General features: G+C 41.4%; 1 protein-coding gene across 5 annotated transcripts in view; it reads left to right on the top strand.

Moving 5' to 3' along the window:
• The first annotated feature begins 11,525 nt into the window (after nt 1-11,525).
• SIPA1L1 (signal induced proliferation associated 1 like 1) overlaps nt 11,526-27,667 on the top strand; it is a 152,897-nt gene continuing 136,755 nt past the window's right edge. For all 5 annotated transcript variants that reach the window (XM_035113094.2, XM_035113106.2, XM_060273729.1 and 2 more), the window contains exon 1: nt 11,526-11,651. The gene's annotated coding sequence lies outside the window, so the exon portion shown is untranslated. The remainder of the gene's footprint in view (nt 11,652-27,667) is intronic.

Raw genomic sequence — 27,667 nt, 5'->3', positions numbered from 1 at the left:
GGTCCTGGTTTTACTGCCACAGATTCCCACAACAAGCCCTGGAAGCTATGCTGAGAATTCCATTAGTGATCTCTACTCCACATCACATAAATAGTGTTTTTCAGAGTTTACTGGGAGAAGGGCAATTGCTAAATTAGTTCAGGTATACAGTAGATATATCCAGGGGCAATCAGCGGCAGGGGGGGGGGTGGAATACCCCAGGAACCGACCTGGAGGGGGTGTCACTCGGGGGGCCATGCTCCCGCCCTACGATCAGCGCCTCCAAAGCCGCGCGCCTCGCCCCAGGTGTCGTGGTGCCTTGCTACACCCCTGGATATATCCCCATAGATTTAGCATGATCAAGCCTCTGGGTGGCAGCTTACTATATACAATACTCAGCTAGTAAAAGAAGGCACCCCCCCCCCCAATTTTGGTACATTTGGTACGTTTATTTACAAATATGCAAACAGATCATCACGGAAGTAAATTCTAAGAGCAGGAAGTATAAGTGTGAATCCTGTTCAGATTCTTATACCATTGCATTTCAGGGAAGCTTTGAATGTAGCCAACTCCAACTCCCAGCTCACTACATCAAATTCACAAATTCTTTTTCTGGATTTTGATTAAACCATTAATTCAAATTATGTTAAATATATGTATATGACTGTATTCACCCCTCTGATCACTTTACAATGTATCCACCAAGTTGTTATTTGGTCATGAGTGTAGCATAACTAGGCTGAGCAATCCAGCAGGGAGAGTCCAAGATGGAGGAACTGCCAATTCCTAAGTATTACTGGCTACAGTGGGATATTGTGGGGTACCACCTCCCTCCCTTGCTGTTTTTTTTTCAAAAATTCGTTCCCATTAGTTTCAGTAAGAAGTAAACAACCATTGTTGTTGTTTAGTTGTGTCCAACTCTTCGTGACCCCATGGACCAGAGCACACCAGGCACTCCTGCCTCCCACTGCCTCCCACAGTTTGGTCAAACTCATGTTCGTAGCTTTGAGAACACTGTCCAACCATCTCGTCCTCTGTCATCCTCTTCTCCTTGTGCCCTCAATCTTTCCCAACACCAGGGTCTTTACCAGGGAGTCTTCTCGTCTCATGAGGTGGCCAAAGTATTGGAGCCTCAGCTTCAGGATCTGACCTTCCAGTGAGCACTCAGGGCTGATTTCCTTAAGAGAGGATAGGTTTGATCTTCTTGCAATCCATGGGACTCTCAAGAGTCTCCTCCAACACCATAATTCAATTCTTCAGTGATCAGCCTTCTTTATGGTCCAGCTCTTACTTCCATACATCACTACTGGGAAAACCATAGCTTTAACTAAATGGACCTTTGTCCGCAAGGTGATGTCAACTATACCATAGCTTTTCTCCCATGTTGGTGGGCTTCGGATACTGTGGAGCCAGGGTCTCTTCTGCTCTGCCTCTGATGCCTTGACCTGCTGTTGGAGTGTCAGTGGAAGAGGGTTCGCAGTGGCAGAAAGACCTCCGCTGTGGACACAGGGGTCTGCAGTATTCAGTGGCTCCTCAACTACCCTCCCAAAGAGTTCAGGATTGCTCTGTTAGTCTTCCCTGCTAAACGAAATCATTGCAGGCAATATTTGTCAACAAAGATCTACCGTCAGCTAATACTAATAAGTGTCAGGCGAAAACATTCCTCTTCAACCAGGCCTTTGGATGATTAAACTATCTATGGCATTTTAAATACGTCAGGGAGGTATTGGTTTTTTACTCTTCTGATATGTATTTTGCTTTTTTAAGCTGTAAACCTTCCTGTGATCTTGGGATGCAGTATAGAAATTTAATTATTAAAAACAATTCTACTGATGCCTGTTCTCTTTAGGGAAGATAGTAAAATCCTCTTCAGCACTAAAAGAGAATAATTATTTTATAACTGTCTATATCCTAATAAAAAAATTCCTTCAGTAGCACCTTAAAGACCAACTAAGTTTTTATTTTGGTATGAGCTTTCATGTGCATGCACACTTCGTCAGATACCAATCTGTCTATATCCTGTAACTATATATAACTGTCATTTTCCTAATTATAGGCGGACCCTTAAAACACATTGCATTCTTTTGCTATGAACAATGTTGGCATTTATCAGTGAATTAATTACGCAAGTAGCCGGGTGTTCTAATCATTGTGTTTAATGTTGCTAGGGAGATCATCAAGTGATATAAAAATACTATGGCCAAATTTACAGTGCAACCAACTCAGTTCGTATTTATAATGGTTTCTATAAAATGTCTAGAGTTGTGATTGAGGCATCAATATATTTTAATCTATGAAAGGGGAAAAAGCTACAAGATGAGATTGAATAGCTCTAACAGGAACAGATTAGTTTAGGAAGATCACCGCATTAAAAGCCATATTTGCGCAGAAACCTCAGAGCTGCAAGTACAGTTAATTTTAGAAACATGTATTTATAAATGCACTTTATGTTAGTATAAGTCAGACAGATTAATTCACCCTACTGAGCTTTCAATGCTCACATGGTCGTTTGAGTCATACCAGTTGCTGGGGAACAACAGCAGGAGAAGCCTACTGTCTTCATCTCCTCCTTGCAGGTTTCCCATAAGAATGTGGTTTGTCACTGTGGGGAAACAAGATGCAGGGCTGTTCTTATGTTCTCATGGAACTCTTTGCATCACACATCCTTGATCAACAGCACACATGCTTTCTGCTTGTTGTGCACAGTGATCTGGATTAGGCTGGTTTTAGAGGAGGTGGCAGGTTCTACATTTTGGTTCGAGGTTTGACTATAAACCCTTTTGGTGACGACCAGTGCTGAGGTTCAGGGTAGAGACAGGTATGCAGCCTTGTATGTAACAACCATCCTGGCATCCATAGGCCATAGGGATTCCATGCAGATGAGCGAGTGGGCTGGCAGAGAAGGGACACTGTTCCAGCACTTGGAATTGGGACCGGGAACTAATCAGCAGCCAGTGCAGTCGGGCCACAATTGGCATTATATGTTCAAACCATTACAGTATATGCTCAAACCGTCTTGCTCTAGTGAGCACCCCCAGTGGCTGGGAGCGGTAGTGGTCTTACGGCCTCTGCGCCTGCAGCCAGTCAAAAATGATTCTCTGTAGGGATCCCATTTTGGTTGGGATGCAGGAGAAAAACTTCAGAGATGTTTTGCTACTTCTGAAAGGAACCCCAGATATGTGTTTCTTAAAGAGGTCCAAGTACCCTTTCATTTCTTCTTTTTAATGAAATAGAGGCAGCTTCCAACAGAAGGGGGGGGGGCGGAAAGAAGCCTACAATTTTCTATGTATAGAGTCGGGAAGGAAGGCGAAGGACTGTATTTATAACAATATGTTGAATGTGTGCAGAAAATAAACTGGGGGAAAAATACGTAGTATGTTTTCCCTGCTTTTTGCATGCCTACTTTATCAGCGTTAGTAGATTCTGAAAAGTTGATGGTGTCCTATTTATGTAAAATTGGAAGAAGTGTGGGCAATTTTTTTTATTTTACACACACAGGAAGAATATTTGTTGTCCTGAAATGAAAATATTATATATAGCTCCTCACCTGTGGTAAATCTTCTAATTTAAAGGCTATTTTTTGGGAATGCAACTGCGTAACTAATTTGTAATTCTTTAAACGTGTTAGGAATGTACGCTTAGCAGGCTTGTCTGCAAAGAGTGAGGAAGTGTAAGTAGATTGTGAGGAATTTATCTCCAGTTTATTATTTATTCGTTCATTCGTTCGTTCATTTGTATACTGCTTCATCATAGCTGTAACTAAGTGCTATGTATAAGATCCAATACAATAAGACTAAATATGAATTAAAAGTATCAAACTAGGATTCAAGTAAAAAGCCTGTTCACTAATTGCTGGAAGTTCAACAGGGAGTTGAACAAAGCTGGAAGGGATTTCCACCGTATTGGGCCCACAATACTGAACCCATGGCTCCTTGTGGATACAAGCCATACATCCAAGCCATGGAGGATGATTAACAGTGAATTTTCCCCAAACCTCAGTGATCAAGCAGTGACATAAGGGATCAGGCAGTCCCTGAAGTATCCTAGACCAAAGTTGTTAATGGCATTGTAAATGAATACAAGAACCTTGAAACCAGCCTGGTAGCATATGGACAGCCAGTGCAAACTTTTGAGCACCAGAGCTTTTGAGCACCAGATGCTGATGCTGTTCTAGCCATCCTCATCAGTAGTCCAGCTGTAGTGTTTTGCAGCAGCTGGAACCACTGGACAGATGAAGGGTAGCCCCAAATAGAGTGCACCACAGTAATGGGGTACTGAGGTTACCAATGCATGAATCACTGTGACCAGACTATCCCTGTCCAAGAATGGCTGTAGCTGATCTACCAGCTGTATCAGGTGAAGGGCACTCCTAGTCACTGAGGCCGTGTGAGCCACCCACGATCAAGATGGGTCCAGGAGCACCCCAAACTCAAAACCTGTTTTTTCAGAAGGTGCGCAGAACCATTCAGAGCAGGCAACTGGCCAGTCTTCTTGGCATGGGAACCACCAACCCACAGTGCCTCTGATTCTGTCCCAAAATGGCACCTGAGCCCCAACTGAAGTTGCTCTAGATGCGTAACTGGTACATAGCTGCCAAGTTATCCCTTTTTAAAAGGGATTTTCCCTTATGCTGAATAGGCTTCCTCGCGAGAAAAGGGAAAACTTGGCAGCTATGAACTGGTATTCTCCAGGAACTCCCAACAACTGCCCAGTTTTATTTTGTATCTGTGAGCTTTTCCTTAAAGATAAATATCTGTAACATCTAATATTTTGTTCTGAATAATAGAAAGTCACAATAATACTCTCACATGGATTAATTGCAATGTAATCATTTTATCTTACAGCATACCTTCTTCAAAGACTGAAAAAACAAGTCTCTATATCTATCCTTGCCATCTTGAATTAGAAGTTATATTACATTGTGACACTGAAGGCTAAATTTTTGTCTTTTATTTTATTTTTTTATCTGCGCTAATTAATGCCCTATACACCTCTCTTTTTGGAAGTATATAGTTTGCTTGCTACTGTGTTATTAACTGATAAATCACTAAAGATAGCCTACATGTCTCTTTTTGTATGCTAAACATTGGAGGGTACTTTTTTCTAATCTATTATGATAAAACCTTTTGGCACTGTTTTAGAAAGCGTAAAAAAATGATGCAGTACTTGTGGACTGCAGGACAACAAAGAAAAAAGAAGAAAGGGGAAACTTAATATTTAATATTTATGAATATGATTGAACATTTATCTGGACTAACATATGTGGCCTGCCAACATCCATCTTAACTGAATGCTTCCAGACTGATATCTCCCAAAGGATCATCCCTGAGTATATCTTTCCTTGTCATCTTTCCATTGTGTACCATATATCTGATTTCTATTCTATGATGTTTCATCTAACTTTCCTCCTTTGTAATACTTTCCATAATGCTGCATCAATACAGTTTTTATGTATTTTAAACCCCACTTTAAGGACAGGTGACAGCAATTATACACACAATAGGCTGGGTTAGCTAAACTGTAACTTGTGAATTATGTGTGGCTTGTAGGTAATTAATGTGGGGCTTCTGAGTGATTAATTAAAGTGATGAGAAATGGATTTGCAAAAACTCTGTAATGCACATGTGATAGAGGCATGTCCTTCCCACCCCCATGCTGAAGCCAAAGCAATCTAGAAGGGAAGGTAAAAGGATTTATAGTAGCAGAATCTGTGGGGATCCGGATTACAAACTCAGATTTTGCAGCAGATATTTCATGAACTAATATGTGGGAATGAACTAATTTAAGTGGTCTGCAGAAATCATAATCTCTGTTGAAAGCAAGATGCAATTATCTGCCTGAAAGCTCTGGGGAAGGAGACCATCAAGTGGGGGAGAAGGCAAAACAAGCAGAAGTTACAGAAGGAAAAGTGATAGTAGAAGCTCAGGGTCCTGTGCCTCTTGGCAAATGGAATCAGTTGTAAAAATAGGCATTGTTGTTTCTTAAGTTTAGGAACTTTAGCGATCTTTGAAATAGACAGACCTTTGTCTTATAGGACTCTTGGTTTAGCAGATCTGGAAGGAAGTACAGTAATGAGGTGCCTTCAAAATTACCGTAGTAGTGGTTGGTTGAGGGCGGGGCATCTAGAGCAGATTTGTAGGGTAGGGTGAAGGAGGAGAGGAAACAGAAGATGCATTCTTATGTTGTAAAGCTACAATTGTAGATCAATTTCTGCATGATGACCAAAATGGGAATGTAACCGAATATTGTGGATTTTAGCCACAAGACTTTTTGTAGAATAGCAGACTGATTGCCAATCCGGTCTCCTTTCCTCCCCTGGATCCTGTGTAGGTGGCCAGCATGATGTTGTTCAGATGAGAAGCTTACAGAGCAAAACACAAGTGATTCAAGAGCTGTACAGGATATAAACAGAACAAGAAGGAGAAGGAGAAGGAGAAGGAGAAGGAGAAGGAGAAGGAGAAGGAGAAGGAGAAGGAGAAGGAGAAGGAGAAGGAGAAGGAGAAGAGAATGCTGCATTTATCATCTCAAGTGGATGCTTCAAAAGCATTGCTGAAACCAACATACTCAGTATATGGGGCAAGATTCTACAGCAGCCAGAGGTTCCAACTTCTAAAAAAGATTGTGGGCGTCCAACACAATGTCCTGATGTCACACGCTCAACGTTGTGAGAAGCCAGGGGGTGGAGCTGAATGTAGTCCCAGTGGTCAGCGCCCCCCATCTTCCCCCTCCCCGTGGCGCACAAGGGAAAGATGGGAAAAGCTGCCCCTGGCCAGTGGTGGTGGCAGTGGCAGGAGGAACCACTGGCCACTGAAGCCACATCATGCCTGGCTCCACATTTGCCTTCCTCCTCCCTATGAACAATGATGGGGCCCAGCCTCCTCAAGAAAACATTGGGGGGGAGGCAAAGTGCTTATGGCGACAACTACTTCATGCACTTGTCTGTGTGCAAATGAACCAATTTAAGGTGGCTTGGTGGAGTTACCAGTACTAAGATTAGTTGGTTTAAATGCAAGTACTGTGGTTTAAGTGGTTTGTGCTTGTCACTTGAGAGGCAACTTGCTTTGAAGTGGATGGCATCCACTGATGCTAACATATTAATATCTGCAACACAAAGTGCAATCAATATTTCCAATTAATGAGACTTGGCAGCTTTTCCTATTTGCAGTGACTCAAACCAGGATGCTTGATAAGTTTTAATCTTTTCAATATTGCAATTTAAATAAAAGTCTGAAAATCTATAAGGCCTCGCTGGAAACTTTCAATCACTTCCTTTGTTTGGTTTTCAAATGACTCAGTACTTCCTTCCATATGTATATCACAAGCTGGCATCCAGTCTGATTTATATTTTGTATGAGTCCACTGGAAATTAAAATTCAAAAGTAAATAGCATGTTGATAGGAGAGAGGAGAAAGAAAGAATATTTGTGACTATGCTATTGCAAGAAGCAAACACTATAATTCACTGGCTTGTTAAGCCTTAAGGGAAGACTGGAAAACAAGAAGCCAATATGCTGTGGGCAGAGCTCAGCATGGAGAGGGAAACAAAAAATAGAAAGTACATGTTTGCCTTAAACGTAATTGATTTTATGTTAAAAATACTGAATTCTATGGTATCTTGGAAAAATTCCAAACTCTCTAATTACAGTATGAGGAAGATGGAAGGTTTGGGAGAGAAGAGTTATGTGGATTCATGTAAGCATCACTGCAACTTATATATATATGGCTTGTGTTTTCAAAGGTACCCTCATTGTTTTTCTAACTTTTTAATGAAGGGCATAAAAGCAAAGCAGGATAGGATTTTGGATATAGTGTGATGAGAGCATATTTGTGGCTATGCAGAGGGAATTAACTTGGCCAATTAAACACCATTAATACATGGGTCGTGGCTGGGAAAATTTCCAGCAAGATATAGTCCTGAGCTGCTTGAGTCTAACATTACCCTGGATTTCTTCACCTCTGATGTGTCACCTTGGATTCCCAGCACAGCAAGCAACAATAGGAATGAACTTTACTTTCCTGAGACTACATAATGAGTTTACCAGTGCTCGGGCTATGTTTTTCAATGGCTGGACACCAGGAGAAGTGATAATAAAAGAGTGACTCTGAGTATGTGTACAATGGATTCCTTTTGCTAATAAGTAACTACAACCAGGCCTCACACATTCTGAATTACAGAAAAGAGGTGGAGGGTATGCTTTCTGGGGATGTTTGACACCTACCACACCCCTCTGTTATTTAGAAAATTAAGCCCTGGAGTTCTCTCATCTTGCAAATAGCAGAGGAAGGGGAGTGTTCAGTTGGAATCATTGTGAGGTGCCTTAGACCTAGTGAAACTGTAGAATCCTCAGAAATAGGGAAGAACAGCAGTTTTATCAGCTGTAAAACATGTGAATCCCTACTCTCTTAATCCCTTAGTATTCATGCAACATCATCTGGGCTTTGCAAGCTGATGGAGTTATGAAGTGGGAACAGACTATTTCTGAGAATGCTCAGAGAACTCTCACTTCTCAAAGGGACCTATATAAAGGAAATACAAAAGCTAGCTAAGCTTCTATTGCTCCAGGTTACCATGCATGGGAAACTGGAGAAAACCCTCTCCCAAATGATTTCTGGACGCATTAGCAGAATATCTAATGGTAACGTACGTGATAGGAGGATAAGATCTGTCAGTGGAATGGACAAATATGTACTGCATTTCCTAAATTCTGCAATTATAAGATTTCACTTGTTTTGGAAAGTTCTCCTGCCGTACCTTTCATGTAATAGAAGATTCCACGATTTGGTTGGTACAGTATTGTCTTTTGATAATAATCTCCACATACATGACAATTCTTGGCCTCTTTCTATTAGGCCTACTGTGTTTTTCTCATCTTTTCCTGTACAGTCATACCTCGGTTTAAGTACGCCTCAGTTTGAGTATTTTCAGTTTAAGTACTCCGCAGACCCGTCTGGAACGGATTAATCCACTTCCACTTTCCATTACTTTCAATGGGAAAGTTTGCTTCAGGTTAAGTACGCTTCAGGTTAAGTACGGACCTCTGGAACCAATTACACTCATACCTCGGGTTAAGTACGCTTCAGATTGAGTACTCCGCGGACCCGTCTGGAACGGATTAATCCACTTTCCATTACTTTCAATGGGAAAGTTTGCTTCAGGTTAAGTACGCTTCATTTTAAGTACTCCACGGAGCATCTGGAACGGATTAATCCACTTTCCATTACTATCAATGGGAAAGTTCGCTTCAGGTTAAGTACGCTTCAGGTTAAGTACAGACTTCCGGAACCAATTGTGTTTGTAAACTGAGGTACCACTGTACCTCAGTCTTTATGCTTCTTTATACCCACACACAACCTTTCTGTAGAATGTCAGGTGTAGATATTTCCTCAGGTCTGGATTTTTGTCCTTCAGTGTTTCATTTGTGTGTACATGGTTGTTTCAACATTAAAAATAACTTATGTAGCATTTCTCTATATACAAAACCCTGTACAATGTTTCTTTATCTTCAAAGCAACACTTATGTTAGGAGAGCACTGGTATCAGGTATGTGTCAGCATTTTATTGAGGCTATTTTATTTGTAAGTTGCTAGAACAAGAGCTGTGTGCCTTACTTTGGGAACTGACCTTAATGAAGTGGAACACAATAACTTAAGTTGTGCTTCCTTTAATAGGCCATGTCTGCATTGCAGTAAACTTGTCTGTCTGATGTGGTGTTCACTTGGATTGCTTACACTGAATTTGAGCAGGCTGTCTGCTTTTCTAGTGTATCCACTAATTCTACTATTTCACATATATCTGGTGCCAGGAGTGGACTAGACCCTGCATATCAGAAATAGATGGGCAAGACAGGGTCAAGAAGGAAAAAGTGAGATGGGGGCATGCATCTTATATCCAGCTGTACTCTACTTCTAAAGGCCTTCTGAAGCATCTTAAACAATTACTTGGAAGTAAGTGCTATTGAAATTAATGAGACTTACTTGCAAATGACTTACTTGCAAATGGACAGTGTTCTCGAAACTACGAACATGAGTTTGACCAAACTGCGGGCGGCAGTGGAAGACAGGAGTGCCTGGCGTGCTAAGGTCCATGGGGTCACGAAGAGTCGGACACGACTAAACGACTAAACAACAACAACTTGCAAATGAACATTGCTAGGATTGAACCATAGACCATTCACATCACATGAAATGAACAGATTCGGGGACACTTTTTTTTTGACCAGCAAAAGCACAGAAAAATAAATATATTTGTTCAGTTTACAGGTGCATGCTGTTGTAAATGTGTACCCCCCTTTTTGCATACACAAACAGCCTGTAATCCCTCAAATTGCCCTTCTGTTCAGGGATATAATGGTTTTCCAAGTCATTGTGCACTATTTTTTACCTGTGAAAATATGGTCCTTCCCACACAGAAAGCATTCAGCGCTATTCAGATAGCTGTGTAGGATGTGGTTGCTTGAGTGCCACAGTTTAATATAGTGGTGAGCCACAAGTATCCCCTCACTCTGCAGCATTTGTTGCATTTTAGTTTAAAATAACTCTTTAATGACTGTACGGATCCAAACACATGTAGTTAAACAGCACCATGGTTACTTCCCATGCCCCCTCCCCTGCCCAATGCACGGATAGTCAGCTTGTGAAGTAGAAGGAGGTCCAGGTTCAAATCCCCCCTCTGCCATGAAGCTCCCTACACAGCCTGGGCCAGTCACTCACTCTCAACCTAAACTACATCACAGGGTTGTGTTGTGAAGATAAAACAGGGAGCAGGAGGAGCTTGTGTGTTACCCCAAGGTCCCCTTCTTGAAATGAAAAATGCATTCTCATATTTTTTTAAAAAACAAAATCTGCGTTTATTTACTTTGAAGTAAGGTCTGTGGCATCTGTTCCTGTGGCTGGATTATTGGAGCTTTATGCCTGTGTCTGCTGGTTGCAGCCGAATTCAATCAAATTGAATTTTACGCAGTTATTTGGTAGTTATTTGGGAGCAAGCCCTACAAATATCAGCGAGACTTGCAGAGTGCATAGCACTGGGTTGTTGATCGCTAATTTGTGTATCCACCCGCTGTGTGTTCGTGCATGGCTTGATGGAAAAAGCCACTGCTTTGCACGGAAGTCGCTGCACAGGAAGGCTTCTGCACTTTTTTTGCAGTAAGTTCCCAAGGACAGTCTCCGAGTCCACGCTGGATTTATGTAGGAAAAATAACGGGCGAGAATTTAGCAGCCGCATTAGGTATTATCGGTAGGTTGGCTGCATAGCCGCGAACCGGGAAGAAGCTGCTGGGGGCGCCTTTCCTCCGCCTTCGTCCGTAGAGCCACTGCTGCAACTGCAAGGGCGCGAAGCGTGCCTCGACTTTCAGAGCCGCTGCGGAGGACAGGCTACCGCAGCGACAACACCCTCCGGAGCAGAGCCCCCTTTCCCCCTTTCTTTGCCTGGGCTCGCAAGGCTTCGCGGTCCACCGCTAGGCCCGGCGCTTGGCAGTTGCCATAGTAACTGCCGAGGCTGCTCGGGTCCCACTCTTTGGCGCGGCGCGCGCCGATGGCCGCAGCCACGCGGCTTCTCGCGAGAGTTGGACTGGTAAGCAGGCGGAGCGAGGCAAGCTTGCTGGGTGAGCTCATCCCGGGCGCTGGAGAGGGAGCGAGCAGCGGCGCACGCAGAAGCAGCAGCAACTTTGTTGGGTGAGTTCTGGGGAGGGAAGCAGGGAGGCAGGTAGCTGAGCGAGGCTGGGCTGGGCAGCGGGGAGGGGGTACGGCTTCAGACCCCCCCCACCCCACTTTCCTCTGCTGCCCCCGAGTGCGGCTGAACCTGACGAGACACGCGCGCGCGCACACACACAAATATGCATGCACACATACATATTTCTAGTCTCCTCTGCATACTGACGGGGCAACGACAGCACACCAACCAACACGCCCCCCCGTCCTCCAACCTAAGTCTCCCCCCCCACAAAAAAAGCCCCTGGTAGTCGCAGCGGGAGGAACCTGAAGACCTGAATGAAACGGGTGGAGGCAACACGCCCCTCTTTCCCCGCTCTAATCCCACTTCTCCGAAAACCTTGCTCCTAAAGCGCCTTTTCCCTTCCCCCTTCCCTTTGACTCCCGAGACCTTGAGTTTTATGTGCTATTGATTTCCACCGCCCCCACCCCCACCCCGCACCTTCCCAAAGTCCTGCTGCTGCATGATGGTCGCCCCCTCTGCTCCCCAATTCATTAAACCGGGAGCCTCCCTCTCCCCCCTTCGATTCATTGGAGAGAGAAAGACTCTTTTCAGCGCCCCCTGCCCAAATATTTCCTATATCCCCGAGAATGAGCTGCACGGAAAGTCTGCGAGCTGCGCCTGCAACTGACCAGCGAGATTCGGAGCTGACTTGCTCACCCTGCCCCCAGTTTAAACAAGGAAAAAAGAAGCAGCGGTATTCACTTGGCTTTCCTTCTCTCCCCCTCCCCGGCCTTCTGGTACTCATTGGATTCATTTCTCTTCCACCCCCCCCCCAAAAAAAAGAGAGTGCGGGAGGGAGAAGAGGACTCGTATTTCTCCCAAAACCTTTTGACCAAGTTGATTATTTTTCCTGTGGGCAGAACCGATAGGCGGTTGCTGTGGAAAGGTTTTCTTCATCTGTGTTCCCCCATCATTTTTTGGGTGGTTGGGGGAATGGGTCAAAAGAGTCAGCAGTTTTAGTTGTCAGCCTTGCTGTAGTTATTTTCTTCTGAACCAGTTTGGACACTGTGATAATTATTAGCTAATTCAAAGGTAATGCCGTTGGGGATAATCTGAATGTTTATAGTGTGGGAAAGGGAGTGGAAGAATGAAACGAATGGTAGTTTCTTTCCCTGTAGTTCAGATAAGTGAATAGGGAATGCTTTAAAACTGGATCTTGTAGAACAGGTAGCTTTGAACAGGTTTGTTTTTAAAATAAAAATAGGCACACTTTTCCATTGTCTCCCGAGGCGGATGGTTGCCAACAAAATGGATTATAAGTGAAGTAAAACTACATTTTATTTTATGTTCTAAATGTTACATTTTTAGTAACAGTTCTGCCACATGGTGTAGATTTAAAATTAATGTATGCATATCTATTGGATAATCATGGATTATGTTTATTGCTGAGGAGTGCACTTGTCTGCATTTGGGGGGAATAGGACAGAAAATGCTTTTAGTAGGAAATTCTCCTTGTCTAACCTTGACTGCTGCTGTTCATTTTTTTTCTACTACAAACCCAGACTTATTTTTTTCTTACTTCATTTTGTCCAGGATGATTTAAAAATCTGACTACTGTTTCTTGGGTTTTTGGTGATTCTGCTAAGTGTGGATCCTTAGCAGAATTTCCCTTTAGAGTAGAGGTGTCAGGTTTCATTAGATTCCCAGTTAGTCTATCTGGATGAATGAAGATTGGCCCTTCCTCTTTAAATTTTGCCTTTCATGATGAAACTGACCTGGACCCTCCTCTTTTCCACTCCTGTGCACATTGCATGTGGTGCATGTTCACTTTATGGATTTAAATTGTAAACAAGCTTCATAAAGGATTTTCTTTTGGTGCTTCTTGTTGGTTGTGCAATAGGTGTCTCCAGTTTCATATAGAGTTGGGAGTATAGCAATTTATTTTTGAGCAGTGCAGTTCAACAGTACGGCTCCTTGTTCTGCCTTTGAGGCATAAGGGAAAGTGGAAACTTAAGTTTCTGACAATAGTATTTATTGCAAAAGGTTTTCATTGCATTTATATTTCACTACCTCCATTTCCTAAGTTAACTGTCCAGAGGTTAACCAGGTGCAACTTTACTATATTTTTAAAGTATTTTGAAGAAACTAGTACAGTGATGGTCAACCAGCAAGAGCCTTGTGCACACACTATTCTGTTTGAGGGGTCCTTCTTTTACCTCTGCATAGTAAATGATCAGTGCTGATCACCTGTTGGGGGAAGGAAGCAGTTGAAGAATATCCAGGAATCACTTTTCCAGATCATTTGTTTGTTGTATACAAGGTGCACGAGCACTTATACATTTGTATGTGTGTTAAATATTGGTTGCCTGCAACCAGCAGCCTTAAGTTTTTAGTTACTCATCAAATTGTGCTTGCCTGAACATGTCTATTCTTACACCCAATTGTGTTTTGCTGTGCTTATAGTTTGCCTTCTTGTTTTAACCAGTTTTTGCATAATGCAGTATAATATCATTTAGATAGTATTCAAATTTTTGTTAAAGCATCTTCTCTCTTATGCTGCCTTTGAGAGTAAACTCCTTCAAGTCAGTTTACAATAGAGGTATCAATTGTATATGCAGTTGGATTTACTTTGGGTCAGTTTACCTAAGCAGATGAACAAAGTACTGAGTAGGTAATAGCTGTATCTTTTGTTTGAAATGTTGGTGATATTGGTGGTTCAATGAATGTTACTTCTATGGTGGTGTTAGGTTTGAGCTTGATATGTAGACATTTGTACTAGCAGTTGTACATTTGAATTTGGATTAAAGAAACATATAGTACGAATTGAAATAGCATGTGGCTCTTCTTCTGTTATCCCAGCCCTGTATACAGCTCTGCATATGTGGAAAGAGATACTTTTTTTTGACAATTTCAAGCCTACCCTCCCAACTTGGATGCAGAGCTCTGGGGAAGAGCAGGGTTGCAGAATCTCTTACATAGGACCCAGAGTGGATTGGTGAACCTGTGGCCCTCTAGATCAGGCATAGGCAATTTGACTCTCCAGATGTTTTGGAACTACAACACCCATGATCCCTAGCTAACAGGGCCAGTGGTCAGGGATCATGGGAGTTGTACTACAACTCCCATGATCCCTGACCACTGGCCCTGTTAGCTAGGGATCGTGGGTGTTCTAGTTCCAAAACATCTGAAAAACCAAGGTTGCCTATGCCTGCTCTAGACACTGTTTGCCTACAACTCCCACCAACCCCAGACAGCATGGTATATTGTCAGAGATTATGTAAATTTTAGTCTGAAAACATGTGGAGGGCTATAGGTTCCCATCCCTTCCCTAGATAGAATCTAGGGGAGTATGACTGGACCTCCCACGTAATGGTCAAATGTATTACTGTATAGTGAAATACTAGAACATTTATTTTAAATGTTTTGTTAAAACCAAGACTGTTAACTTAAAAACAACAACCCCACTTTCAAACAGTTTATGAAACTGCTTTGTATCTGATGTATACCACTAGTATCTTAACTAGATTGTATCAAGTATAATTATTATTATTATTTTGAAACATGTTGGATCTTATCTTTATTTATTCTCTTCTTACTATTCTGTATGTTCAACTAGGGTTTCGTTTTTTTTGTACAGTACATGGAGAAGGACAAATTGAAAAGCTGGAAGACCGGCATTGTTTTAGACAACCTACAAACTCTGAAAGAGGGAGAGAGAGGATTGTGTGCCCCTTGAATTTCTTTTGTATCCATCCTTATTTATTTATACTACCATCGTTTGTCTCTTCAATGAGAGAAAGGGGCACAGATTTCTCCATAGCAGTAGTATAGGCTTTACACCAAGGGACTTGCTGCTTAATATTCACTGCTTACAGGACATTCAGGATACCCCACTGGGATGCAGAAAAAGCTCCAGTGTTGCTTTCAAAAGTGTAAATCCTGCAGGTTGATCACTTGTCTAACAACTATTTTCTTACCACCACCTCTAAACTATTTATAGTGAAAGTTGGGATTACTTCTGGTATGTCAGCAAAGTACTTTTTGGGTGTTATTTAGCTAGAAGCATCTATCACTGTTTATAGAAGCATCTATCACTTAACTCCAGTATAGTATATACTTGGATGTACTGAATTTTTCAAATATATAACTGGTGATTCATACCTTGGGTCCCCCCCCCCCATTAACATCATTTCAGTAGTTTTATTTTTAATTCTTCAGAAATTTGGTATATAGTTTTGTAGTGTTTTTGTAAATGTGTGTGTATGCTGGATTTCTTTTGATATCAAGCTACTGTCAACTAGGGGGAAATGCCATGCTCCTTTGAATTTTAGGTAGGGGGAGATTCTATCACAGGGTTTGTTGGCTAATTTTCTATATACTCGTAGATAGACCAATCTGTCATTTTTAAATCAGTTGAATTAATTCAATGTGAAAGGAACCTGAATGTGATGATCCATGGCTCTTGGTAGATCTGGATATATTTTTTTATTTTAAGAAGGGTAATTGTGTGTTGAGTATCATCTTATAATCAGATGAAAATGTGCTGGATTGTTCTTAGTTTCATGTTTCCAGGGAGATATGACTCAGTGAATTTGCTTCCCAAGAATCTCTGTTAACGTAAGATTCCCCAGTTGATACATATTTATACATTGTTTGCTTCATTTTGATTCTCATTTGAGATATAAAGCTGATTTTAAAAAAGTAACACTTTAGTGAATTGGACACCTGCAAGTGATAAGAAAAATAAACTTAGTGATGATTGTTCATACTGTTAATTATTTCAATAGCTATTTATTTTGTATTAAATATGGGATCTTCTAGGTTGCTCTTATTATTTTAGTTCTCTACAATTGCATCATGGAATTAACTTTCTTCACTATTGTTGGTACTCATTAGTGTGTGTTTTTTGTAATTTTTTAAATTAATTTTCACAGATAGTAAGCAATAAAAAACAGATACAGAAATCAAACCACAATTTGAACTTTTAATAAGGAATCCTACTATTTTACAAACCTTCTTTTCAGGTTCCTTAAACCTTAAGACTTCCTTCCATCCCTTTCTACTGATTCTTTACATCTTCTCTGCATTTTGTTATCATTTTTATCCAGTTGTTACTCCTTAACATTTTTTAGTTCCTTACTGCTTACAAGTACTCATTCGTTTTTGATAGCAAAGGTTTATGTACAGTAATGGTGAATCTTGTAAACATCTCATGTAACCCTGGAGCTTCCCAGATCACCTATTCAGGGTTACGTCCCTGGAATTAGATGGTGGAAAAGAAAGATAGAACTGTGTTTCATCCACATATTAATGCTACCTCTGCTCAAACCATCAGTTGCTTTCTCTCTGTGGTTTTATATACAGTACCTGTTGAAAAGCATGAGAACAAAGACAGAACTTTAGGGCTAGATGTCCAATTACCCCTAAATATCAATGGCCAAGGGATGGAACAAAAGTCTCCCAGCATCATATTCTGGGGTTTTAACCCCAGAAAGGGACCGTAGTCATATTACACTGTGCCTCCAAGTTTCATCCTAGAGAGTTGCACCAGAAAGGTTATTATGGTCAATGGCATCAGAAGCTGTAAAACGTCCAGAAGAATCAGTAGACTCACCCTCCCCCAATCAAATTCTGTGCCATAAGTTATCTAAACCAAAATTCATTGGTTCAGGTTATAGCCGGGGGAAATGAGCAAACATTCTAACAGACAAGCTAAAATAATAGAAAAAGCATACTAAAACACATGCAGTAGAACACATGAAATATAAAACATATATGCACATGTGCCATGTATCTCAGGTTGCAAGGCTAGACTCATAGGCTTTCCTGAGTTGGAAAACTATTACTGCAAACTTAGCTATATTAAACATGACAGGCAGTTGGTGTGAAGGCATTTTGATTCCTACACAAATGCAGGGGAAAATGTGGTTTGGTTTCCATTTCAAAACAAAATTTTCTTTAAGTGAAGATTTGATTTAATCCCAGCTCCACCTGGAAATATATGTAGATGCAATGATTTTGTTGAGAAATCAAATTCTACCCACCAAAGTATAATAAAAGTGTGCCACAACCATTGAGAAGGCCAGAGTTTGAAACAAATTTTAATACAGTTCTCTAGAGACCTCTCCCTCTCACCAAGAACCTAACTCTACAAACCTGACTAGGCTACGTCTAAGGTTTGATGAGGCTAATTATCCTTCTCCCACTCATCTTAAAAGTCCTTAATGATCTTAAGAATAATGAAGAGAGCTGTAGATTGAAACATGTTTGGATCTGATATTTTTCTATTAATGCTTGATACCCAGTTCTTGAGAAATGTTCTCATCACTTAACTGTCATCACTGACAGTTGACCACTTTAATTTCTGATTAATATAAATGATAGTTGTATGACTGTAGCTGGATGGGAGAACCCATGCTTTGCATGCAAAAGATCCCAGGTTCAGTCACTGGGATCTCTACTTAAGGCTGGGAATTATTCTGATCTGAAACTAAAGAGCAGTTGCTCATCATTATGATAATACTATAATCAAGCAAGATGGACAAATGTTCTGACTTGGTATAAAGCAGTTTCCTGTTTTCCCATTTGGTAATTTATCAATTGGAGAATAATGAACATGTTCATCCTTTTATTTATGCTCAGTACCTGTTGTCTGTGACTTTAAACCAGGGGTCAGCAAACTTTTTCAGCATGGGTCCGGTCCACTGTCCCTCAGACCTTGTGGGGGGCCGGACTATTTTTTTGGGGGGGGGAGAACGAATTCCTATGCCCCACAAATAACCCAGAGATGCATTTTAAATAAAAGGACACATTCTACTCATGTAAAAACACTGGGCAGGCCCGACAAATAACCCAGAGATGCATTTTAAATAAAAGGGCACATTCTAATCATGTAAAAACATGCTGATTCCTGGACTGTCTGCGGGCTGGATTTAGAAGGCGATTGGGCTGGATCTGGCCCCCAAGCTTTAGTTTGCCTACCCATGCTTTAAACCAGGCTTCCTCAACCTTGGCCCTTCAGATGTTTTTGGCCTACAACACTCATGATCCCTAGCTAGCAGGACCAGTGGTCAGGGATATGGGAATTGTAGTCTCAAAACATCTGGAGGATTGAGGAAGCCTGCTTTAAACTCTTGTTTATTCATATCACCACATTTATTTATAACATCACATAGTTTATAAACAGCATATAAACAGCAAACTGTGGAACTTACTCCCACAGGAGGCAGTGATGGTCACCAATTTTGATAGCTTCAAAAGTGGATTAGATGAATAAATGGAGAATGCTGTCAATGGCTATGAGCCATGGTGGCTATGTTCTGCCTCCACTGTTAGACGCAGTAATGCTACTGGATAGGATAGGCCTACCAGTTGCTGGAAACCACAGGAGGAGAGAGTGCCCTTGTGTGCCTCTAGGTCCTTCAAGTGTCCCAAACCATATATGTCTTTAGATGTTATAACCAGAATTTTAAACAGGGCCTGGAAACAAATACTTACGATTTTATTTTTTAAGATAGCATTAGAATATTTATTCTGAGAGTGTGTTCAGGGCACATGAGTCCTACAATCTTTGGGTTCAAATCTTTTTTTACCCTAATGCTGCTAAAAATCTTAATTTCATTCAGTTAATTGGTAGTTAGCTAAGTCAAAAGCTGACCATATCTCTTCCTTAGGTTAGGCAATATAAACTGTGTTGTGCCATCACCATAAGCAATTTAGTCTTTATATAGATCTGCTTTTGTCCTTTTTTAACTTCTCTGAGGTTTAAGTGCAGATGAGCTATTTTTGAATATAAATTGATCCAGAATTGCCATGGCTAATTTTAACTACAGTACTTAATGTTGCAATTCTGCAAAATGTAATTTTGATTATCACTACTTCTTGCAGTTGTATTTTATTGCAATCCGTCTTTGTGCCTTATAAACATGAATGAGTCCTCATGTGTTACTGGGGAATGGAGCCACTTGGATGACTCGTCCCTGAAGTTGCTTGGCTTCCCACTGTCCATGTATGGGGCATGGGCATCTACAAGGAAACAGTTTATCTGCATAGGCTCCCCTCGGAGCTGCAGTATTCCATGATCAGGGTTCTGGTTCTTGGAGAAGCCCATAGCTGTATAGACTTTCCACCTGCAGAGGTCCACACATAACATGTAGACATCAGGATAGGGTCAGGAAAGGCCATTTGACCTTACAGTCAGTTACAGTGGAACTTCGAGTTGCGGATGTAATCCATGACGGAGGCACGTCCGCAACCCGCAGCGTTCGCACCCTAAAGTGGAGCGCCAGCTCAATTTGGCGCTTCTGCGCAAGTGCGATTTAGCGCTTCCGCTTCCGCACAGGCCCAAGCAGCGAAACCAGGAAGTAACCCATTCCGCTACTTTGGGTTTCCTGCAGTCTGCAACCCAAAAACACGTAACCTGAAGCATCCGTAACATGAGGTATGACTGTATTGGTGGGGCCTCACTCCCTATGAGGACCCCTTCATGCCTTCTAAAACTTGAAAGGGACATGCTATATTTGTGCTAGCAGAATTCTTGAAAAGTGCAGAGAAACGGGTTTGGAAGTAAAAGCTTAATGCTTTTTCAGCTAAGGATTTTCTGGTTGGTTCTTTCTGCTTATCCATTTTCTGCCAGCTGTATCCTTTATATATGCCTGCCCAGACACACTGTGTCCCAGATCCTCACTACCCAGTTGCTAATCCATGGCCTTTCCCTTTGTCTTCTGTAATGCAAAAGTGATAATAGTTACTTTAATAGAGCAATTGTGTGGTCAGTGGTTTTCAAAATCTGCAATTTTATGAATTGTTCTTTTTACATATGCAGTTGTTGGGGGGGGTAGAATGCTTTAAGTCTAAGTGTTTCATAATCTGTTAAAAATGATAAAAGGAATATAAAATTAATTATTATTCGGTTATTGTGAATTGATGGCATTGTTAAGGTGGCGTTGCTGAGAGGGTGCACATGGGAATGATGCCAATATTTAAAGAACGTAGGTCCAGGTTTTTTACTCCAAAGCTAGTTTGAACCAGGAGCATCAGTACTGTTTTAAGCACCCATGCTTGGTGGGAGACAGATGGCTGTGATCTGTCTTTTTTTGAGTCTCCAAGGCAACTTCTTCAACCTAGGGCCCTCTGGATGATTTGCACTACAACTGCTGTTAGCCCCAACGAACATGGCAAGGAATGACAGGAATTGTGGTTCAACATCTGGAGGGCACTAGGTTGGGGAAGGCTGCTGTAAGCCTCGTGGTTCTGAATGCATGGGACTTGCTTGGTCCAAGGGTAGGTGGAAGGTTTGCATATTTGCCAGTAGTGTGTGATGTTTTCCAAGTGTACCTGGAGTAGCAAGATGATGACGACTGATTTACCAAATAATGAGCTGTCTGGGCAATAGCTGCCTGAGCAGCAAGCCGCTATCAATAGATCTTCTTTTTAGTGATGCAGAACTGTAATTTTGTTTTCTTTTAAAGAGTAAGTCATCGATGCAGCTGTGCTCTCACTTCTGCTGTTACTACTGGGAAGTATTTAGTACCCTGTTTCTCATATTTTAAGACATACCCATAAAATAAGCCATAGCAGGATTTTTAAGCATTCAAGGAATATAAGCCATACCCCGAAAATAAGACATAGTAATAGGCGCAGCAGCAATGCCGGCCACGGCAGGAGGAGGAGGAAAAAAATAAGACATCCCTTGAAAATAAGCTATAGTGTGTTTTTTTGAGGAAAAAATAAATATAAGACATGTCTTATAATATGAGAAACACGGTACTTGTGAAGTGGGTTGTGTTGATGTAAGTGTGCATCCTAAGGGATTTAGACCTTTCTTTAAAGGGATTCCTGGCAGTTACAATTATAATTTTCATTCTAGGTTGCCTTGACTATTGGAAAGATTGACTTTTTCGCTTATCTGCACCTCTCTGGTGTTTTATTGGAGAAAGAGCAGATTTTGTGATGCAGTGCGCACTGGTTCAACAATATTTTACAGGTGGTCGTGCATAATAGCAGCTCTTGGCTGTGCTTTCGTATGTGGGTGTTTCATGCCTATTCTTGCAGTTAAGGACTATAATATTAAACACAAACAGGGCTTGTTTTTGTATGCATTCTGTGATGCAAGACATGCATTGGAATTGGTTGGTGCACCTGCATGGGTCTGTTGATGATAAAAGGTGTGTAACAGTTTTGCTGCTGATGCTTTTTTTTTAAGTGCTCAGAAATTCACATTGATTAAAATAACAACTTAGATTTAATCTATCCCATTGCTTACAATCATTCTTAATGGCTGAAGATATTACTATATATTACTACATATTCTGTCATGCTGGCTCCCTTGGCCTGGAGCGAGATGAGCGCCACACCCCATAGTCACCTTTGACTGGACTTAACTATCCAGGGGTCTTTTATTTTTATTACTATATAAAATGAGCCCTAATTGGAGAAAGCAAATTACATGGAATATCATAGAAAGTTGAATGATTACTAATAGTATTTACACATACCTTTCAACTGATGTCACATTCCATGTTTCATTAAAAGCATTGGGGTGGGGGAATGGTACCTTTGTGTCTCTATATGAAGGGTACAGTACAGAGTTGCTCCACCTGGCCTTTGGCCTGGACCCAACTTGATTCCCTCCCCCACTTTCCCTTTCCCTTTTTCCTTTCCGTATGAGGCTGCATTTTAATTTTAATGTTGTGTTTAATCTTGTTTTTAAGTTCTATCTAAATCAATTGTTTTATATCTAGTGTTAGCCGCCCTGAGCCCGTAATGAGGCTCATTGCAATTCTTATATAAGTGTGAGCTCTTCCCCCAGCAGTCAAATACTGGCATTGTGGTATCCTAGTACAGCAGGGGAGAGGGGACCTGTGGTCCTCCAGATGACATACCCCAGCTCCCATCAGCCCCATCCAGCATGTCCAGTGGCCAGGGATGATGGGAATCTGAAAGACCACAGGTTCCATACCCCTGCAATGGAGCATTTATAGTAGTCTCTTCAACAGACATACCCAACTGACCCTTGGAAATGAGGTCCTTGTTTTTTCTATTTGTCATTGTGTTAACTGATGTGCAGAATTCCTTGCCAAAGGGCACCAGTGTAGTCTGTGACATGAATTGAATAGATTCTGTTCCCTTGATGATGCTACCGGTACAACATAATGCATTGCTTTGCTACCAGAGCTGTAGTAATAAGCTAGGATATGATTTATACGACTGGGTGACTAAAACTTGCTGATACATGTAAGTTATTCCAACACCAGTACAAACCTTTTCAAGTTATAAAGGTATAATTCACAGTGTTCATAATAACCTGTTGCCCAGAACCTGAGCTCAGTGTAAAACACACGTCTCACACTAAAGAAATACAGGTTAAAAAGACCATAGAATGCTGCATGAAAACTCAGTTTGCATATTACCTTAAGCCATAGTTAAAATAAACCATGGTTTAATGTGAAACAGCTGCTTTGCTCCTTATCTGCTTCTGCTTGTGTTGCAGCTGTGCTGCCTGTTCTTTCCAAACAAACCATGAGCAGAAGACAACGGTTCATCTTGACTTATTTCTTGCGAGTTTGTCTGGGAGAAATAAACACGACAAGTCAGACTATTGCTCTTTCCCTGGGAGTGTGGGAAGTTCAGGGGAAAAGTTTCAGCAGTGTGCACCAGCATGTTGCTCATTCACATGAAAACTGTAGCTTATTTTAATTGTGGCTTAATGTCCCATGCAAATTGCCAGTTTGTATATCTCCCCCCCCCCACTTCTTGATGACTTGGCAGAAATCACACAATCACTGCATTCTTTTACCCATGTATTTTAAACCCAATGAAACCTACTTCTGAGTAGACATTAATTTTTTAAAAAAAAATTCGTAAAATTTATATACAACTTGATTGTAGAAAAAACCCTTGAAGCAGTTTACAATATGAATATGACTGTGGTGTAAAATATCAAGCCACAGATTGGATGAAATTTAGCTATTTTTTGTGAAAAGTTTTATCTCCTTGTATAAAGGCACATAACCTTCATAATGCACTATTCAGGAAAAAAAGTTACGACAGCTCAGTGCATGTATACTGGCATACCTTAATGTTTGGTACAGAGGAGCTCCTGTACTACAGTATAATGGAGACACAAAAGTCGTGGGACTAATTTACTGGGGATTAAGTTGCATTGAATTGTCAAGTGTTGGGCTTTTCATTAATTCTGGAGAGTCAGCCTGTACAACACTTTTACTTCATTAATAAATTGGAATGAAAACACTTAAAAATTAGTCCAGTATTGAGGATGTAGTTTTATGAATTATTTCCAGCAATACAAATTATTTCCAGCATGTATTGTGAATGCTACTACCAATCTGTATCCGCATTTTTGTGTTCAACGAGGGTTGTGTTAAATACTGTGAGATGAGTAGTTGCATCTAGTTAGCTTGGAAATCTCCTCCTGATTACTTGTTTTTGATAAATGGTGAGATTAGAGCCAGCTGGGGGCCTATTGTACATAAATACTTCCTCAATTTGTTGCAGTTTAAATGTCATTAGCATAACATTAGTAAAAACTCATTCAGAAAGGATTTTGTGAGAACTGTTCTGTTCTAGATATTGACCATTGGTGTCTTATGGAAGTCTTCATTACTCGCATGTCTTACTGTTATCATTATCTCCCTATATTCTTACCCAGTTGGTAAGTGCTGTTGCTTTACTTGCTTATGTAGCCAGAACAACAGTAGCCACACTAGGAGGTATCATTAGGCTTGGAGCATCTTGAGATTTGCAAAAGTACAAAAACACTTTTGGCATATTTTCCTCCCCATCACTTTTTAATTTTTTTTTAAGCAGTCCTTGGAGTGCTCAGCATGTTCAGTGGGCAGAGAATGTTGATTAACTTGTGTGTGAGAGAGAGAGAGACCCAGACCTGGAGAACTGGAAGGGTGAGATTTGACATGAGTACCAGCATTTTGTAGATTCTTGGAGAGAGTGATGACTATGCAGGGCTTTGCATTGGATGAAGGACTTAAGTATTACCGGTAGCAAAATTTTGTTTTAAGCTGGACTGGGCATTCAAATTCTCTTTCCCTTTGGATTTGTACTAATCTCACTGTGGAACTGTGGAAATGAGTGTAGACTGGAATTCATCCCTGGACCTTTTGTATTACTAAAGAGCAAGTTGCAGGAAGGCACCAGCAATGTACCTGCAGAACTCCAAGTGAATGTTGGCATTGATTCCCACAGCACCACTTAAAAAGACGTGAATAATTAAATGTGTCGTAATAATAAATAGTTCACCTTCCATTTCGCCTAGCAGTGGTGTAATGCAGATGTGTGCTCTACCCTATTGCAGCTTTGTATGCACACTGCCAGGCCTGTTTTAGGTTGTATTTGCAAGCAGAGTCTTGTGCTGAACTTCATGTCCAAGACAGCAGGGCACCTGCCTTGCCAAGTGATTAAGAACCTCACTGAGGGGGCAGATTTATGACTTCAAGGGCAGCATTTTCCCTCTGCTAATTTCAGGCATATGTTTTTAGAAGTCACTAGCTGGCCCTGCCACACGTTGCTGTGGCTAATCCCTGTGACTGCCCCCACCCTGTGCCGATCCATGATGTATCCCGTCCCCTCCCCCCAGCTTATCCCTGTGATTCCGCCCACCCTGACCTGACCCATGACGTATCACGTCCCCTCTTCCCCCCACCCCCGGCTCATCCCTGTGAATGGTCCCACCGTGTCCTGACTTAGCCCCGTCCCCTGTCCCCTCCAACCCCCATGATATTAGGAATGCAGGAATAATGTTACCATTAGTGACACATAAAGAAAAGTGGGGAAAACTATTTGCTTCACAAGTAGTTAAAACAGTGAAAGGTGGGCTGCTCCACAACCATGCCACATTGCAATTGGTTCCCTGTTTCTCTGGTTTCTTGCAAAAACTGGAGTCCTTTCCAAGAATTATTTGAGACAGTTCAGAATGACAAGGCTCAGAGAAACAGTGGAACCTTGGTTGTTGAATGCTTCGGAAGCCGAACATTTCGAAACTCGAACGCCGACAGCCCGGAAGTGAATGCTTCCGTTTCCGAACACACCTCTGAAGTCGAACGGCTTCCGAGACGTGTTTCTCCATTTTTTCAAAGGAATTTTCCAACCGGCAATTGTGCCTCAGTTGTCGAACGTTTTGGAAGTCAAACCGTCTTCCGGAACGGATTACGTTCAACAACCGAGGTTCCACTGTACCCCCTCAGCCCTGGTTTCTCCAGCCCTTTCCCCCAAAACCTACCATTACTAATGGTGTCAGGAAGGGTAGGTTAGAGGATTCCAGCAGTGCCAGAGATACTATATTTTTAAAGGCCTGGATGCTAGAGGGGATTTCCATTGTTGCTGGGGAGCCTGGGAAATAGAGTTCTTGATATCCTCTTTGTTGCTGGAGTTGGAGGCATTAGGGATGCAGCCTCTCACATTGCCTGGTAGTACAGTGGAACCTCGGTTTATGAACACCTCGGTTTATGAATTTTCGGTTTATGAACTCCGCAGACCCATCTGGAACGGATTAATTCACTTTCCATTACTTTTAATGGGAAAGTTCGCTTCAGTTTATGAACGCTTCAGTTTATGAACAGACTTCCGGAACCAATTACACCCATGTTTCAGTTTATGAACGCTTCAGGTTGAGTAGTCCGCGGACCCGTCCAGAACGGATTAATCCACTTTCCATTACTTTCAATGGGAAAGTTCGCTTCAGTTTATGAACAGTTACTCTGCGGACCGTCTGGAACGGATTAATCCACTTTCCATTAATTTCAATGGGAAAGTTCGCTTCAGTTTATGAACGCTTCAGTTTATGAACAGACTTCCGGAACCAATTGTGTTCATAAACCGAGGTACCACTGTAATGGATTCTCTTAATGGGCACCTGGATCTCAAACATTACCTCTACTGGCAAAGATAGTATTTCTACAACATATCAGTATTCCCTGCCATTGGCCCCTACTTTTTTTGCAATGACACTTTTTGAAAAAAGGGGAGAGACAGGTGGCAGGAAGGACTCGTTGATACTGGGGTGAGCCTGTTATGAGCCATTTTTGAAATTGGGCAGGATTTGGGCCCTGCCCATGAAGGATAGTTTTCTGATCTGGGGTAATTCATTTCTGAACTTCTTCCCAGTTCTTAAATTTATCACCCTCACTGCTTAACATGTGTGCTCTTCAGGCACTACTGGCTTAAATACTGTCAGAACAATCCTGGTGTTATTGTGGTGTTTATTTTATTGGTGATTCTTCTGCACTGAAAGGAAATATAAAAATAATATCATATCATATACAGTACTGCACTTATACTGCCTTTTTATTTATATAAACTAGGCTTTGCAATTTGATTCTGGCAGGCACATGCAGGCCTTACTTCGTCTCCTTGTAGAGCTTTGTATAGCTAGGTACTTCTTTAGTTATAGAATAAGAGTAGCAGGTTGTCCCTTGCATGGTTGGAAAATAAACAAAACAGGAAGCAATGAAGAGGTTTGATGCATTTGTGTTTGGAAGTTCTTATGGTGCGTCTCATGGAGGATGTCCAAAAGAAGGTTTGATCATCTAGTGGATGGATGTGTTATATTTTGTGCATCAATATTTATATTGCTGTAATTGCACATAAAGCTTTTATTTGTTTGACACTTTCTGCTATTGATTTTGTTAGAACAGTTGGAGCAGTGCAAATTAGTTTACTACTGTAAACACTCCAGTTGTGTTCAGAGCACATTCATTATTCAGATCCTACTCAAACATGCCTCTTATTTACTGTGATAGGCTGCCAACTTTCAAAAGTTAGAGATGTGTACATTTGTGACTTGGTCCTCTGGCTTCTCATATATATTCTATTGTCTTTGATTCAAAGTTCTCAGACTGTTTCTTTTCAGGCTAACACTTTAAAAATATTTTCCATGCAGCTCTAAAAAAGTTACTGATTAAGGAATGTGGCCTTTGGGCTGAAAATGTTCCCCCACCCTGGGTTAGAGATTATGGCTTGCTTTTGTTGAAGACCTGGATTCAAGAGTTCCTAAATGTTGGCT

The sequence above is a fragment of the Zootoca vivipara genome, chromosome 1 (assembly GCF_963506605.1).
Source record: "Zootoca vivipara chromosome 1, rZooViv1.1, whole genome shotgun sequence".
Classification (NCBI taxonomy): Eukaryota; Metazoa; Chordata; class Lepidosauria; order Squamata; family Lacertidae; genus Zootoca; species Zootoca vivipara.
Note: the sequence above shows the minus strand (reverse complement) of the source record. Positions and strands in the feature narration are given on the sequence as shown.